Consider the following 18,739-nt stretch of genomic DNA (forward strand, 5'->3'; position numbering starts at 1 on the left):
TTGACTGCACCTCTGTACCTCCCTATTGGCCACTTCAATAATACGAGCGATGCATGCAGGTAGGGTGGGCAAGGGGAGTGTGGGGGATGGCAGTGGGGGCTACAGGACAGTAATTTCTGCATTGTCTTCCACGACACTACTAGTTTACCACACACCACTTTCTACTCCGAGCTACTCCAAAGAAAGGACAGCAGACACCGGCTTCCTTTGTGGGAAAACTCCCGGTTAATTCAATCTTGTATATAATCGAAAACGATCATGCTTGCATCTTCCTTATCTGCTTTGAGATGCCATTCATGCCAGGCCATTGTCTGCCTTTTTCCTTGATAAAATTTTCCCTCTTTTTGCAACTCTCCACTCCTTCTCTGAACACAAGACACAGAATTGGTTTACCCCATATTTGTTTGGGCACCTCTGAGTCCTTGGAGGATATTCTGAGATCATGTTCCATCCATGAGTCGTTTTTTTCCAAGATCCCCTTTTAGTGTCAGAAGCAGACTGTTCCTTAATCTGTGGGGGATTAAATAGATTTTCCTTCTCCTTATGTGTGAAGTGAACTGTGACCACTTGGCTTTGGTGCCTTTGTTTCTGGCCCGCAAGAACAGAGTGAATTTGATGAGGAAAAAACTTTTGGGCTGGTTTTCAAGAACCCAGTGAAAAGTTTTAAGATTTGTATGTTCTCAGATGCTGTCACATACTATCAAAGATGAGAAAGGAAGAGGAGGAGGACAAGGAAGGTGAGGGGGAGAGAGAAAGAGAAGAAGGAAAGAAGGGAGAAAAAAGAGAAAAGCCTCTTTTATATCAGAAAATGTTGACATTTTAAAAAACAATGTATTTTTTCTGCCTGTGCAAAGCATCCAAATCAGGACCTATAAGAGTCAGCCCAGAGTCACGTTTCCGTAATGTCTTTTTGCTTCAATAATATGCTAAAGTAGTTATAAATCCTTTGTCTGAAAGAGGGGAAGGAAAGACGAATTTTTCATCCCGGCAACTTGGATAAGATAGGGAGCCAAATACCATAATGTCTTCATAAGTCCTTCAACAGGATTACTTGAGACTGGTTTTCACTGCCAAAGCAAAATAGAGAATTAAAGCAGTTTACTGCATAAATTAGATGAACTTGGCCCAATTTCATCAAAAAAATAAGAATTTGGGGAGCTGGAGGAAGTTGACTTTCTTTGCCTGGGGAATAGCCTCATTCCTCCACTCCGTTTATCACTGGGTATCAAGTTCCTTTAAAAAGTAAAGTAAGCAGGTAGGGATGTATTGTAACTTATGGATATTTCTATTTTATTGTTTCAGAAAATTAGCATTGAGTATTAACTATATGCTAGCTACTTTACATATATCATTTCACTTAATTCTCATGATACCTCCCCAGAAAAAAATAACCTGTATTTTTATTTGAGGAAACTGATGTTCTAGAAGGGATTTACTAAGCTGCTCAAGATAATAGAGCCAGTGGGTAGGGGGAAAAAAGGATTTGATCTCAATTCTACAATTCTCATTCTCTTTCCCATTCTTTCTCTCTCTCTCTCTCTCTCTCTCTCTCTCTCTCTCTCATACACACACACATTTTTTATTGTATGTATCAAAAAGGGAGCATGTAAAAACTAATGGGAAATCCATGTGTTATACATATAATAAATACACTTTCACAATGGTTATTGTACAAGGCATTTGTGATGTGCGTTGTCATGAAATTATGCCATGTATTCAGCCTACACATTCAAGAGATGAATGTGTAGGCTGAATACACATGAAAGAGATTCCCGTATCACTCTGTTTTATAGACATATCAAATGGAGTGCAGGTGACTTGGCTTAGGGTGTCATGAGCCAAATGACAACTCAGACTAAAAGCACCTAAGCTTTTGGCTCTCTGGCCTTAGTTTTTAATGTGTTATGGTTTCTCATTATAAAAGACAACCCCCTCCTCCACCAGGGTTATTCTAGACCAAGATACCATAGACTATTTTGTTGATTGCTAAGCAAATTTGACTTAAAACAGAGGAGGGGCGCTTCCTCAATGTGGTGTGGCAGTTAAGGGAATTAACCTAAGGGTCTAACAGACTGAATACAAATTCACTCTCTGCCTCTGAATGGTCGTGTACCCAGGACAAGTTATTTACTCTCCCAAGCATCCATTTCTGTACTTGAAATGTGAGGATAATAAAAGTACCGCACTGGTTTACTGGAGCATAAGTGAACACATTTAAACCACTTGTTCATGATACCTGACATATTGCAGTTATCATTAGAGGCACCCTCTGACAAAAGAAATAATGTCAAGCTTTTAAAAAAATTGGTCAATGAACATACCTTCTTAAAGTTAAGCAGAATATTAAAATTATTCTTCCAGAAAGCATAATCTCTTAGGACTAGTCTGTGTGTAGTATAGACGAAATTACAGAGTTGAAACTGAAGTTAATTTTTATATTCATAATTTCTCTTTTAGAAAACTCAACACATGAACCGTCAATACAAAGTACCAGTCATAGAACAATTGTGTCACAAAGTCATTATTTAATCTGATATATACTAGGAAGCAATTTTCTCATTTCCAATTTTGTTCAGTTAAATAGCTAGTCACCATCCTGTGTCTAAAAATATTATATAATCATAGATCAATATTATATAGCTTCTCCCTCCAAGAATGCATAACAATGACTTTGTTCCTCCTATAATTTAACTAATAATACTTTTATTGGGCTTTAGTTATGGGGCAAAGCTATAGAGAATATACTTAACATTTATTACAGCCTATAAACATAAATTAAGGAAGGAAAGATTTAAGAAAAAAAGGACTAAGTGAATAAAAAATTATGTGAGGTGGCCTTTTGTACTGCTCTCACCCAAGTAAAAAATAAATTTTTAAGGATGAAACAAAGAACATTAGCGCCACCTGAAGGCAAAAGTCTATTTGGAAAGAAAGATAGATATGAATTGTGGGAGAATATTAACACTAAAATGGGCAGCAGAGATGGTCTAGTCCCGTGTGGTCATAAATGGTAGGTAACATGCATGTAACTGTTGAGCACTTAAAATGTCGCTAGTCCAAACTGAAATGTGCAGCAAGTGTAAAACACAGATTTCAAAGACTTACTATGGAAAAAATAATGTAACATCTCATTCATAATTTTTACATTGATGACATGTTAAAATAATATTTTATTATTATGAGATTAAACAAAAATCTTATCACAATTTTAACTCTTTATTTTTATATTTTTACATAGCTTCTAGGAAAAAAGTTATATATGTAGCTAATATTATTCTTTTTTTAAGTTTATTTATTCTTGTTTATTCTATTATAGTTGTCCCAGTTTTTGCCCTTTTGCCCTCCTCCACCCAGCCAACCCCCTATTCCCACAGTGAGTCCCCACACCATTGTCCATGTCCATGTGTCGGTCATTCATACGCTCACATTATCTTTCTATTGGCCAATGCTGATCTTGCTCTTGTCACTCACGATGTAGGCCATGGACCAGCAGCGTGGGTATCCATTCATTGCCTGAGAGCTTCTTGGACATGCAGAGAATCAGGCCCCATCTCTACCCTACTGAATAAGAATCTTCATTTTAACAAAATTCCCAGGTATCTGGTACGTATATTAAGGTTGAGACTTGCTGGTGTAATCCAACCACCTTGTTTAACTAGTAAATGAACTGAAACCCAGAGTGGGTAAAACAGCTCGTTCCTGGCTTTCTAGCTGGTTGCACTAAAGCCTGATTCCCCAGTGGTCTTAAAACTTCCAAATACCCCACCCTCCACTGCAGACCCTTCTGTCTTTTAAAGTAAAAACAAAATAGACTGCTGCTTCACCAGCAAAAAACCAAAGCATATTATTATAAAAAGATTAGAAAATATTGTGTCCTCAGGAATATTTATAACAGAATTCTAGGGTATTCTTTAGCACTTGTGCAACTGAGTCACTCCGTAAGAATGTAGAAAAGCTGTGCTTTCTGAACTATTCCTTCAAAAAAATACCCTTTGGCTGTGGGAAAAAAGGCCAGAGTTTGTAATCAATAATGTGCCAATCACTGAGTCAGTAAAAACAACTTAGAGACTGACTCCTTTAAGATAAGTAAGAAGGTGAAAGAAGGAATTTCAGTTTTGTGACTCAGCTCCTTGTGGGTGGGGCTTACTCATTCTTTGGATGTCCAGCTCCACACACCAGTTTAGCACACAGAAGGCTTTGAATAAATAGGGTGAACATACAGATCAGTTTCCTAGATTAGGTTCTAAACCTCAGGAAATGTTCCCTCCTTTACATTGTCTGCTAACAATGTAAAGAAATTCAGGAAAACACTTAAGTAGGAAATATAGCTAAAATTAGTGCTTTTTGTTAAAATTTTTCTGTAATTAAGCAGGTTATTAGGAAAAAATTCAAATAGATACCAACTTGGATCATGAAAATATAATTCATTGCATAAAAAGAGGAGGTTCCAGGTAAATTAATATTGACAAACAATTCCAAGGAACAGAAGTTGCTAAAATATTTTCATTCACTTTTGTAAAGATTTTTACTAAGACAGATTAATCAAGCCTAATCAAGTTCCAGTATACCATGTATATGGCTCAAATGTTTTTTTCTCCTAAAACATTGCTTTTTTGTGTGCCAACTGGAAAATGTAGATTTACTTAGGAAATGAATTTCTGTTATATGAATTGAATATACTAAGTAGACTAGGAAGCACATTATTGAAATGATTTTTTAAAATGATGTAAGTCATATAGGAAGGAAAGTTTAACTCCCACTCTCTTCCTTTCAATTGTCCTGTTTCCTCATGTTTTATCCATTACTCATGTCAGGTTTTGTTATTAACCTAAATAAAATAATAGGACATCAATCCTGCTTGTCATATATAATAACAATGACTGTTGCACATAATTATTAGGATGGTAATAATAAGCCAAAATATTAACTTATATATCCTTAAATTGGCAATAACACTATGCTCAGCCTTACATTTCTTCTATTGATATCTTGAATAGATACCGAATGATTTATTCATTCATTCAACATTATTTGTTGAGCACCTATATGCTGGGCACTGACAAAGGCACTAGGAAAATAATAACCAATAAACCAATCCCTGCTCTCCTGGAGCATTTATTCTCATGCAAGAGACAAACAATAAACACATACATGGTACAACAGAGTCTGATGAGTGATGTGAAGAACACTAAGGAGGGAAATGCTAAGGAGGGGGTGTTGCTATATATCTGATGGTCTCTGTTAATTTTGAGTGGGAACCTGAAAAAAGCAAGGGAGGAGGCAATGCAGATATCTAGGGGAGAGCTGCCTGATCAAACGGAACAGAAGCGCACAGGCCCTGAGTCAGGGGCGTGCTCAGCAGGCTGAAGAACAAAACAGAGGCCAGTGTGCAGGCAGTGGAATGAACATGGGCAAGAGCAGGAGGAGATGAAGTCAGAGAGGTAGCAAGCGTCAAACCAGGCAGGATCATGTACGACTTTGGATGTGCCTTTAAGTACCAGGAAAAGCCACTAGAGGGTTTAGCAGAGACGTGACATAATCAGACTTAGCCTTTAGAAGGAACCACTGTAGCTGCTGTGTTGGAAATAGATTTTAGGGAACAAGACAGAAGTGGGAGTTAGAAGATTATTATAATAATCCAGGCAGGAAATGAAGGTGGCGTGACTTGGACCAGGTCGATAGTAGTGGAGAAAATGAAACGGAATCAAATTTAGACATAGTTTGGAGGTAAAAAACTAGCAGGCTGTTCAGGTGGATTAGACGTGGTGTATCAGAAGACTTCGAATTTTGGGGGGTAATGGAGATACCAGTTCATGATGAAACAGACATAAGTAGATTTGGTTGAGGACAAGGGTGAAGGAGGAAAGATCAGAGATTGGTTTTAGAGATAAATTGAAGATGGTTTTAAAATATTCATTCTTAAAAATTAGATAGACTAGGAAAGAGTTCAAGGGAAAGGTTGAGGCTGGCGTTCTTCTTTCAGCCCCTGAGACATGAGATCACCAAAGAAGTGAGTGGAAATGGAGCCGAGAGAGATCTCAGGACTGAAACTTGGAATATCCAACACCGAAAGGGGCTGATTGTGGTTTAACTGTTAAGATGTTTAGTGCTGTCATCCCCCATCCAATATGCTGGCTCCTGAGGGTATAGCCCAGTTTATGTATTCCTCACTATACACTTTGCCCATGGTGAGTGCTCAATAAATATTTGGTAAATGAGTGAATAAAGTCAGTGCTAACTTAGTACCAAGCACTGTTTGGAGGGGTTACCAAGATAAAGAAAGAGAAAGTATGGAAAGACCATGTGTGACATCATTTCCGGTCCCCATCACTCAGCACTTCCCATGGGAGAAAGAATGACTCACCTGCTCAATGAATTTGAGAAAGGAAACAGAGAGTAGGAGGCCCAGCAGGTTCTGGGCTCTTGCTATTCCTAAAACATAAGTCTGAAGTTCTAAGTAAGATTGCATTTGGGGGCTAGGAGAGCCAGAGAGGAGTATAAACTTCAAATTGCCCTCCAACTTCAGTGTGCTGTTGTGTGGTCTTATGCAACTGGTTTCTTTTCCTTACACTGCTTTAAATGTTCTCCCATATCATAGCATGCATCAGTCCTTTTTTCCTTCTTATGGTCCAATACTTTCCATTATAAGGATATGAACATTTTATAGACAGTTTTATAGAAATGTTTACAGACATTTGGATTGTTATGTACCTTTGACTATAATAAATAATGTTGCTATGAACACTCATGGTCAAGCTTTTGTGTGGATATATGTTTTCAGTTATTGTGGTTATATACCTAGAAGTGAAACTGTCAAATGATATTTTTATGTTTAACTTTCTGAAGAAATTCCACAGTATTTTTCAAGGTACATGCTCCATTTTACGTTCCAACCAGAGGTGTATGAGGGTTCTGATTTCTACACAACACTTGTTATTATTTGAATAGTCATCCTACTGGTTGTGAAGTTATAGCTCATTGAGATTTAGGTTTTCATTTTCCTGATGGATGGTACTGTTGAAGATCTTTTGATGTGCTTATTGACCATTTGCATCTCTTTCTTTATTCCTTCCCCCTCCACACACAGATTAGCTTGGATCCTATTTCAGTTGTACTGGTTGGCCATATATTTGTAAAATTAACTTGAGACTTTAAGTCAAACATGATAGTTCTTATCCTTCCCCCAAACACAAAGATCTTAAGAGCAATTACCACTTCATTCCATCTTAACTGTTACTTATTTTATTCCAACTTTATTTTTTACACTTTATAAGTTTGTCATTATTGTTTTTATAAAGCCATTACTTACCTAGTAATTTAAGTAAACACATTCACCAATTACATTGTTTACCACTGTTGACTGCATCTCTCTCTCTCCTTCTGGGTTAATTATCTTCTTCCTAAAGAATGTACTTTAGTATCTTTTACAATAAGATCCTATGAGTAATAAATTTTATTTCTTTCATTTAAAAAAATTTTTGTATTCTTGAATGATAGTTTTTGTATAAAATCTGACAGTTACTTTGCTTTAATATTTTGCAAAGCAAAGTAACTATCAGATTTTGATTCCACATATAAGTGAAATCGTATGGTATTTGTCTTCCTCTCACTGGCTTATTTCACTTAGCTTAATGTTCTCCAGGTCCATCCATACTATTGCAAAGGGTAAATTTTTCCTTTTTTATGGTTGAGTAGTATTCCATTGTATAAATGTCCCATAGTTGTTTTATCCACTCATCTACTGATGGACAGACACTTGGGCTGCATCCATATCTTGGCAATTGTAAATAACGCTGCAATGAACATAGGGGTGCTTATGTTCTTTTGAATTAGTGTTTTGGGTTCCTTCGGATATATTCCCAGAAGAGGGATAGCTGGATCGAAAAGCAGATCCTTTTTTAATTTTTTGAGGTGTTTTGTTTTCACACTGCTTTCCACAGTGGCTGCACAAATCTGCATTACTGCCAATAGTGCAAAAGGGTTTCCCTTTCTCCACTTTCTTGCTATCACTTGATTTATTGATGATAGCTATCCTGACAGGTATGAAGAGATATCTCATTGTGGTTTTAATTTGCAGTTCTCTCATGATTAGTGATGTTGAGCATCTTTTCATATGCCTGTTGGCCATCTCTATGTCCTCTTTGGAGAAGTGTCTATTCACTTCCTTTGTCCATTTTTTAATTGGGTTGTTTGGGGTTTTTCAGTGTTTTTCTTGTGACTGATTTCTAATTTCATAGCATATGGTAAGAGAAGATGCTCGATATGATTTCAATCTTCTTAAATTTATTGAGACTTGTTTTGTGTCCTAACATGTGGAATTTAATGAATAAACTGAACTAACAAGGAAAATGGGAGCAGGCTCATAGAGGGAGAGCACGATGACGGCAAGCGGGTGGGTGAGGGGTAGAGGGATTGAGTAAAAAGGAAGAAAGACCCATGAACATGGACAACAGTGTAGTGATTGCTGGGGGGAGGGGGTTATAAGGGAAATACATGGTAATGAAAAAAGTCCAATAAAGAAATTTAAAAAGAAATATTCTTTGCTATAGTTGATCTAATTATTACTCTTCTAGGTATTTTTTTTTATTTCCTGGCTGCACTTAAGAGTTTTTAATGTGTGTGTTGTCTCCTGTGTTTATTTTTACCTCTGTATGTAGATGTCTATTTTTATTTATTCTACTCAATCTTTACTATGTTTCTTAAATATGAAGATTCACAATTTTAATCCAATTGGAAAAAATCTCAAACATTACCTTTTCAAACTTTATCCATTTTGCATCTTTCCCTTTCCTTTTGGCCTCCTGCTGATTATATATTGGCTCTCTCCCTTACTCTTCCTTGTCTTTTATCTGCTATCATTTTTCATCTCTATCAATTTTTGCTTCCTTCTGGGTATCTACCATAAATTTAGCTTCCAGTTTTCTAACTGGTTATTTAATCACTTTTTTCCTTCTATTTGGTTCTATAAAACTTGCATGATCTTTTCCTAATAGTGCATTCTTTCTCAAGTTTTGATTTCTTCTATTGCATCTTTGATCATTTGAGCATAGTTATTTTATATCTTTCAGGCTTTGATTCAATTATCTGTTTCTTAGTGGTCTGTATTTCTGATTTTTGTCACTCGTAGTAGATTGATCCCAAATGAGTTCCATGCGTTTTAAGGAGCTCATCTTTGATGTGAGTTACTTTTCTCTGACAGTCTCTTCCAATCTCTTCCAAGTGGTTTGGCATTTGCTTACACCAGGCAGAAATATCAAAACCTTAGACCAATTTTCATGTTATTTTCTCATCTGAGAAAGACAACTAAAAATAAAGAGAGAACCTGTGACTAGGAAATTGGATCTAAGATAAACACCTAGAAAACAGACAGGTTGATATTTTTCTTTTACCCAAAGCCCAAGCTACTTCAGACAAGACTTTTTTTCATATGCCTCTGCCAATATGTAGATTTTTTTTCTAACTCATCTTTATACATTTAACCATAGAGGGCTACAGAGAAATTTTATAAACAATTTATTGTTTCTATAAGATGTAGATGGTAGCAGCAGAGTATCACTCCTGTCATAACAAATGGAAAGCAACTTCCCTGGCCAGGTGCTCAGTTTTAAGAGCATCGTCCAATCACACCAAGGTTGTGGGTTAGATCCCTGGTCAGGGCACATATATGAATCAACCAATGAACTCATAGATAAGTGGAACAACAATTAGATGTCTCTCTCTCTCCCCTTCTTTCTTCTTTCCTCCCCTCTTCTTTTCTCTCTAAGTCAATAAATTAAAACAATAAAACAATTAGAAAACAATGGAAGCAAAAAAAACCCCAAAAAACTATTTTAAGACATTTAACAGCTGTAGAAACAAAGTCTAGGGGAGTTAAATCCCAGAGAAGGAAAATTCCTTCCTAGAAAATTGGCAGTCACTTCTCTTCTGCCACCTTAATTCTTCAGGAGAAATAAGCTATAAGTAATAATAGAAAGATAACTGTAAAATTCCAAAATACACAGATATTAAACAATATACTTTGAAATAACACATAAGTCAAGAAAACATTCCAAGAGAAATTTTAAAATATTTTTATCTAAATGAAAATGAAAACCCAACTTATCAAAATTTGTGGGATGCAGCAAAAGTAGTACTTAGAGAGAGATTTATAGCATTAAATATATATATTAGAATAGAAGAAAGATATAAAATTAATAATCTAAGTTTCTACCTTATAAAACTAGAAAATGAAGAGCAAATTAAATCCCAAGTAAGCAGAAAAAAATGATAAGAATTAGAGCAAAAATCAATGAAATTAAAAACAAGAAATTGATGGGAAAAAATCAACAAAACCAAAAGCTGGTTCTTTGAAAAGATTAATAAAGCAAATCAGCCTCTAGCCAGGCTAAGAAAGAGAGAGAACAGAAATTACTAATGTCAGAAATTGAAGAAGAAACATCTCTATAGATCTTATGGACATTAAAAAGATAATAGAAAATTATGTGGAAGCTCTTCACACTTTCTGCTCATTTTTCAGTAAACCTAAAAGTGCTCTAAAAACATTAAGTCTATTAATTTAAAAAAACTCAGACTCATTTTATTGGCAGTGTTGAGAGCAGCAGGGTGGGAAGAAGCAGGTTTCTATTCATGGATGGGGAATACTACGTACAATGACAAAAAAAATGCTTGTTCTTAAAAAATTTGTTGAATGAATAAATATTTGAAGACCTTATCTCTAAATAAGGTCACATTCTGAGGGAGCAGGGGGTTAGGACTTCAACATAGGAGTTTTTGTGGGACACAATTCGACCCATAGTGTGGTAGATGGAATGGAGGATATGTGGCAAGGATGGACTTACGTCATCTACAATGACCTAGAGCAGCTAAAAGCAAAGAGGTGAACAAAGTGTGTGAGAAGCCGGGTGTTCTCCTCTTAGCTCTGGGGAAATAAAGCCTAAGTGGCCTTCCAAAGACTCAAGCAGAATGGTGACCCAAGTTAGCTGGGGAGCAGCAGGCCCAGCAATGGTTCCAAGCTTCACGCCACGCAGGGGTAGGACACTGACTGAATTTTAAACAGAAGAGCCACATGATTTGGCCTTCCAGCTCCTTCAGCAGCAGGGTGGAAAATGGAGGGGAACAAGGTAGAGAAAGGGTGGACAAGACAAAAGGCAGGGAACAATAGAGGCATTTGTAAAAGTTCAGTCCTGGGCCGGAATGCAAACTTCAGTGCCCCTGTAAGCCCCAGCCCTTTGTGAGTCCCCTGCTGCGAGGGAAGGAAGGGCACAAGAACTGGTGTGTGTGGAATGGAAAGTGGCAGAAAGCAATGAGAGAGCAGGAGTTCAAGCTGGAAAGAAAAGCGGCAAAGCATACACCTCTCAAAAGCCCTCTCCCTCACGCCCCACTGCCGCAGTGTCCACTCATTCCCTTTTAGCTCTTCATCTATTAGGAAGCTCCCAGCAGCCTTCAAGACCAAGCTTCCTTCAGAGCTTTCACTGACCACACCTGTTAGAAAGGACCCCTCCCAGCCTCCCATTCAGCCCTTATTCTCTTCTTCTTTGTGGTTATTTTTTCCAGTGGATATGAAATTAGCATTTTTGAACAGCTGTGTGACAGGTGGTGCATAAGGTGCCTTCATTTAGACAATTGTCATTGGGTCTCCTTAAGGAAGATGGAAGCCTGTTGTACAGGTGAGAAGAATGCAGAGAGCACTAAGGCTTGTGGAGGATGTCTTCCATGCCCAGAGCTTTCCACACCTAATGCCACTCAGCCCTCACAGCAGCCCTGTGAGATAGTTTTGACTTTAGAGGCGAAAATAAGCCTGATAGGGTCACACGGCACATTGTAAGGGATGGATCGGTCAGTCTAAACCAAGTATGTCTGGGTCCAAACCCCTCGGCTTCCAGTCTATTATGCTGCCCTAGGAGCCTATGATCTTGGCACAGTGGACCCCTCCCATAGCATATCATGTAAACCCTTGCACAGTGGAGGCTCAGGAAATTTGTCCACTCATTAGTGTATTTATCCAATCATTCCACAGATATTTACTTAGCATTTCCTATGTAACTAGGCACTGTTCTAGGACCTAAGGATACAGTAGTAAACAAAATGACAAAAATCTTGGCCTTTCTGGTGTAAACATTTTCATATGGACAATTTAAAAAATGAATGCATATGGTGTAGTATGTAGTGGCAAAGGCTATAGAGAAATATAAAGGAAGTGTAAGAAGTGGAAGGAGGAGGCTATTATAAACTTAAGATTGGGAAAAGCTTCACTTACAATAGTGACAGAGTGAATAACTAACCACTAGGCTATTGTTATGGGCTGAACATATGTTCGCCTCTCACCCCCCAAAATTGTATGTTGGAGTCCTAACTCCCAGTGTGGCTATATTTGGATCAAGGAAGTAATTAAGGTTAAGAGAGGAGTCCTGACTTTGATAGGATTCATGTCCTTGTGAGATATTCAGTGGCCCGCGTTCTCTCCTTGGTGCAGGCACAGAGAAAAGTCATGTGAGGACATGGCAAGTAGTCAGCTGACTACAAGTCAGAGAGAGAGGTCTCAGCAGACACTGATCCTGCTGGACCTTGGTCTGGGACTTGGAGCCTCAAGAATTGTAGTAAAAAGCATTTGTGCTGTTGAAGTATATAGTGTTTTGTTATGGCAGCCACAACAGATTAATACAGCTGGCGCAGCAAAGAGAGAGGTAAGCAGGCAAAAGAATAATAGGAGAGAAACTCTGGCAGACTGGGATGGGCTGTTTGGCGGAATGTGTAGCTAGCTAGTGCCTTGTAGGTCACTGTTGTGATTTGGCTTTTACTCTGAACGAACTAGGCTCCCAGTGGAAGGTTTTGCACAGAGGAGGGACATGATATACTCATATTTTGAACAGGAATACTCTGGCTACTGTGTCTGAGAATAGATTGTAAGCAGGACAATGGGTGGAAGTAGGGAGACTAGTTAGGAGGCTAGTATAATACATACAGTAGAGTAGAGAGATAGAAGTGGCTTGGACCAGGGTAATAGCAATGAGGTGTTATGAAATGGTCAGATTACAGATATACTTTTATAACATTTTTTATTGTGGAACACAATAAACATACATGAAGTACATTAGACATAAATATACAGCATAACAATAATCAGAAAATAAACACCCATGTAGACACGACAGATCATAAATAGAACATCACTAGAACACTCAGAAGTCTCTGACATAGATAATCTCTTTCCAAACACAAATTTCTCTCCTTTTTAAGTGACCTGCCTTTGATAACAATCATTTCCTTGCTTTTATCCCGTTTTTGAATTTTATATAAGTAGAATTATACAATGTTTAGTTTTGCATCTTAACTTTTTTCAGCCAACATATGTTTGTGAGGTTAATCCATGTTGCATGGAGCTGTAGCAGGTTCATTTTAATTGCTCTTGAGTATTGGATTGACTGAACACAGCTCACTATATTTATCCATTCTCTTGTTGATAGATACTTGAGTTGTTTCCAATTTCGAACTATAACTAACATCTTTTGGTTATTCTTGTCTATGTCTCCTGATACACACGGTTGTGCATTTCTCTAATATACACCCGTGAATGGAATTGCTAGGCTACAGAATATGGTGTCAACTTTACTGGATAATGCCAACTTAATTTTTAAAGTGGTAGTAACCATTTATATTACCTCAGCAATGTTCAATGACCCCACTTGCTCTAGAAACCTTAACACTTGATATTTCAATTGTTTTCATTTTAGTCATTCTGATACAAGATTGTATTCCATTTTGGTGTTAATTTGCAATTCCTTGATTATTAATTGGTTGATTTTTTTGTATGTTTATTGATAATCTTGAATATTTCTTTGGGGAAGTACCAGTTCAACCTTTTGCCCATTTTTCTATTGAGTTGTCTTTGTTTTATTTATTAATTTGCATGATATGAATCCTTAATTGGTTATATGTGTAGCAAATACCTTTTTCAGTCTATGCCTTGAATTTCATTCTGTAGCATCTTTTGATGAAAACAAGTTTTTAACTTTAATGTTTTAGAATGTATTTATATATTCCTCTAATTGTTTTTTATATCTCGACAAAGAAAGTCTTCCCTACCATTAGGTCAGGAGGTCTCCTATATTGCCTTCTAGAAGATATCGGAGAAAATACTCTCTTATATCACCTTTTAGAAGATTTATAGTTTTGCTTTTCACATGAGGGCTTTAATCCACCTGGAATTTATTTTTTTTATTTTTATTTTTTATTCACTAATACATTTTACTTATTTTCCCTGAGTGATTTAAAAATCTTCTCATCTTGCTTGACTCTTTTTCTGCAGCTAAACTAAAACTTAATAGTTTTTCTCCTAAAAAAATGTAATGATATTCTCTCTTACAAATTGTTCCCTCGGATCTTCCTTGTGAGCCTGCTTCAAGGAAATTCATGTGTTAAATATACTTGCTCGCAGTTTGGCCATACCAAATGGTTGTTTAATCAAATTTCTGAACCTCACACTGAGCTGATCTGTCTGCGGAAAGTATGATTGGACAGCCAAGACCACTGGGTAGTCGAAGAGAAGACCACACATCCTGAGCTCCCCAGTCTGGAGTGAGGGGAGGACAGCTGACAACTGGATATGCAGTGTTACCAGACATCACCGGCCCCAAACCATTGCTTCTGCCTGCCACTGCCACAAATACTGTAGGAATGCCATTTTCTGCATACTCAGCTTTAATCCTCAGAGTGTCATCTGGTCCTTTATGGGCAGAGGTTACCCAAAGTCCACATGGAATGCCAAAATTTCCACAAGGCTTCTTGATCTTTCCACAGTGACCAAGATCAGAAGTCGAGCCCATCAACACTACAGCCCTGCACTGACTTTTCTGATTACAGAAGTGACTCCTATACCTTCAACAACTCACACAAAATTTTTCTTTACCATCTGGAGCTTTTCAGGAGTTACTTCCTTGAGGTCACGATATGACTATTTGTCTTTCCGTTGACTTCTATCTCTTGATGGCCAGAATCTCCAGGAATCACTATTAACAACATCAGCAAAAAGAATTTCTTTGGTGGTGACATCAACACCACATTCAGTCTTCATATCCACCAGTGTACAGTGCAACCAGGATTTCTCTAGTGTTTCAGAAACAGCCTGTGTAGCATGACTCATGAGATCCACCTCACTCTGGCCTATAACAAGTCCAGCAAAGCAAAATTTTGAAGCAATGAACTGTTCCTCAGACCACTGTGGATCGTTACTGGCATCATCCTTAAGAAACATCTCCATTTTAGGAGGGTTAAACCTATACCCTTCCTTAACACCAGGATTTCTTTTGAGAAAAGAACCTGTTGCTATTCTTCTACAAATCCATGCAACTGAGATCATTTCACACTTAGGTTCAATTAAAGCTGTCTCCCCACATTTTCTGGTGAAAGCAGTTTTGATACCTGCTTCCTGTAACACCTGAAAAAGACAACTAGTAATTTTATTTGAGATTGCAGCTTTTCCTTCCAGGTCATTCTTTCTGGCTGCATTTCCTGCTGAAATCTAGTCCTTGGACTACAGCAGGACTCTTCCTGGATTATCTAACAATTCATAACATTTTTTAAAAAGTTTTTTTATTTGTTTGTTTATACATTTATTTTTAGAGAGATGGGAAAGGAAGAAAAAGAGAGAGAGAGAAACATAGATGTGAGAAACATCGATTGGTTGCCTCTCACATGTCTCAACCAGGGAGCCCGCAACCCAGGCATGTGCCCTGACCAGGAATCCAGCCAGTGACCCTTTGCATCACAGGACAATGCCCAAACAACTGGGCCACCCAGTCAGGGCCAATTCATAGACCTCTTAAGTTTTACCCTCATAGAGTTTTTACCAATGTTCAGTACCTCAGCTGTCACCATGATCATGGGTGGGTTGGGGGCAGCAGCCAGGCTAGGAGGAGATGCAGTACTCTATAAATGGAGCGAGGAAGGGATTCTGTTTCTTTCTCTTTCTCTCCTTTTCCTCCCCCAACTCCATCTCTATCTTTGATTTTCTCATTTGACCTAGTCCCATTTATGGTACAGTTCATTCTTTCCCCACTGATGGATCATGCAACCTCAACCATATATCACGTGTTTATATATATGGGAGTCTGTTTCTGAACTTGCTATTATGTTCCATTGTCTGTTTCTCTCTATAGCTGATTCCATGCCACACTGACATAATTACTACAGCTCCGTAGTAGTCCATTTTTTCTTTCTTTTATTAAAATTTATTTCTCATTATAGTCGACATAAAATATTAGTTTCAGGTATACAGCACAGTGATTAGACATGTATATGCCTTACGAAGTGGTCAGCACAAGTCTAACACTGTATCAGTCTTCATATCACATAGAGCAAGTCCTCCAGCCTTATTCTTAATCTTCAAGAATGCCTTGGCCACCTTTAGCTCTTCCTTTTTCTATATAAATTTTAGAATCAGGTTAAGTTCCACAGAAAGTTGAGGTTTGATTTGGATTTCATTTATTCCATAAATCAGTTTGGGGAGAATTATCATCTTAACCATATTGAGTCTTGCAATTTGTGAGCTTACTCTCTCTCTCTTTTAAAATTCCTTCCTTGCCCTGGCTGGTGTGGCTCAGTGGATTGAGCACCAGCCTGTGAACCAAAAGGTTGCTGTTTGATCACGGCACATGCCTGTGTCGCCAGCCTGCTTCTGGCTGGGGGCATGTGGGAGGCAACCAAATGGTGTTTCTTTCCCTCTTTTCCCCTTTCTCTGAAAATGAATAAGTAAAATCTTTAAAATAAATAAATAAATAAATAAATAAATAAATAAATAAATAAAATGTCTTCCTTAATATCAGTAATATTTTATTTTCCTTGAAGAAAACTTACATATCATACTAGATTTATTCCTAGACACATAGCATTTCATGCCATTGATGATAGTACCTTTGAAGCATTTACTTTCTGAAGGCTGTTTCAGAAAGCTTATAGGACCAAAACCAGGAACTCTTAATGCTATGACCAAAGATTGAACTTCTCCACAGGCTACAATAGACACTCAAGAGTATTATGTTTTCCTGAAAAGACATTCAATTTTTTTTTTAATTTCTTTCTGTTTGTTCCTGAGAAATAGAAGTAATCAATATTTATAAATTGATTTTTTATCCAGCAACCTTACTACATTCTCTGAGTAGTTTTAATAGCTTTTATATAGACTCTATTGGAGTTTCATATTATCTTCAAAAATGACAATTTGTTTCTTTGCATTCCTTAGGGCATTTACTTCTTTTTCTTATTTACTGAATTGGCTAGGGCTTTCAGAAAGGCACTGGCTCCAGAGGTGACTCACTTATGTGTTTTAGATTCTTCTTTTGAAGGTACCATCAACAGGATTTGCTGACAAGTTGTACTTAGACTATGACAGGAATCAAAGTTGAGTTTAAGGTTTTTTGCCTGACCTCCTAGAAGAATGGTCTTGTCACTCACTGTAGACAAGGCCAGAGGTTTGTTGATAATATAATGAAGGTAACTAAATGAAGAAAAGCAAAAACTAATACTTATCGGCAATGAATGTTCTAACAGACTTTAAGCTGGACTTCTACTTTTGAAATAACTCACTGAAGGAAAGATTTAAACTTGTACCAGTGCTCTCAGTGGGGTTTGACTTGTGACTTCCTGTTCAACCACTGCCCTCTGGAGGGGCTCATCAGAGAGCTGGGCAAAATTAAAATCCAACCAAAAGAAATTGGGATAACTTTTCCCTCCAGCCCCAATCTTTTCTGTTTCCGGCATGCAGACATGCGCGCATGTGCACACTCACACACAGCCCCCTATCTTATTTTGCAATCTTTCCCCAGGTCAGATAATTATAAGAGAACCTCTCATCCAGGAAACATGGTTACGGCAATGCACTTATAAGCAGCTTGTCTGAAATGATGTCCTAGAAAGGTCAGCTGCATTTCTGTGGGGTTAACCTAAAGAGAAAGAAAAAACAACAAAGGGGTAACCCCTGCAAAAGAGATCCTTTGTCATACAAAAATACCTGTTTTCCTAGATGGGCCCCAAATTTCACCGTGTCTTTCTGGGTATTGAAAAGCCTGAGGTGAGCTTGCACAAAGAAGCAAGACTCTAAAGAGCTAGCACATTTAACAATCCAAACCACCCAGTTATTCATCACACCCAGAGGGTTATGTCATTGGGGTAAGGGTGGAAGTCTGTTGGGAATCATCCCGCTTGGTTTCAAAGACTGTAGCCTCGTCAACAGGTGAAAAGGTCCCAAGGCTGGAGCTGAGCAAAGAGGCCTTGGGAAAATAGGCTACTGAGGAGACAGAATCTGTCCCCCTGGCAGGGGAGCAGCCCCTTCCTCCCTTACATCACCTTGCTTGGCCCCAGAGGATGGCTGGCTAGTCAATGATGGGTAATACCCTTCAATGGCAGGGGCAACCTAAGATAGGCACAGTCGCATTGGGGGCCATCAAGGAGGACTTGGGGGACACGGAGAAAGGGCAAAAGACCCTCACCCCTCGTCTTTGACATGGCTGAAGTCCTTACTCTATCTGAAAAAAAGTCTCCTTATCTCTTGGCTGCTCTCCCCACCGCCTGACTGGGTCAGTGACACAATACTAAAGGCAGGTACAGCCCTAAACTGGATCGTGGGGTTCCTGGGGACAATAGGCCTGGAAAAGGAATGCATTAAATCCTATGAAATTTATTTTGCTAAGAATGCCCTAGAGTTAACGAGTACTGATGTTTAGACTCTAGTAAAGGGTCTGATCAG

General features: G+C 38.0%; 1 pseudogene; it reads right to left on the reverse strand.

Moving 5' to 3' along the window:
- Window positions 1–14,332: 14,332 nt before the first annotated feature.
- Window positions 14,333–15,888, reverse strand: LOC129077653 (bifunctional phosphoribosylaminoimidazole carboxylase/phosphoribosylaminoimidazole succinocarboxamide synthetase-like; annotated as a pseudogene).
- Window positions 15,889–18,739: the final 2,851 nt, after the last annotated feature.

Source organism: Pteronotus mesoamericanus, unplaced genomic scaffold, assembly GCF_021234165.1.
Source record: "Pteronotus mesoamericanus isolate MK-2021 breed Mesoamerican mustached bat unplaced genomic scaffold, CSHL_Meso_final contig_68, whole genome shotgun sequence".
In the NCBI taxonomy this organism is placed as follows: Eukaryota; Metazoa; Chordata; class Mammalia; order Chiroptera; family Mormoopidae; genus Pteronotus; species Pteronotus mesoamericanus.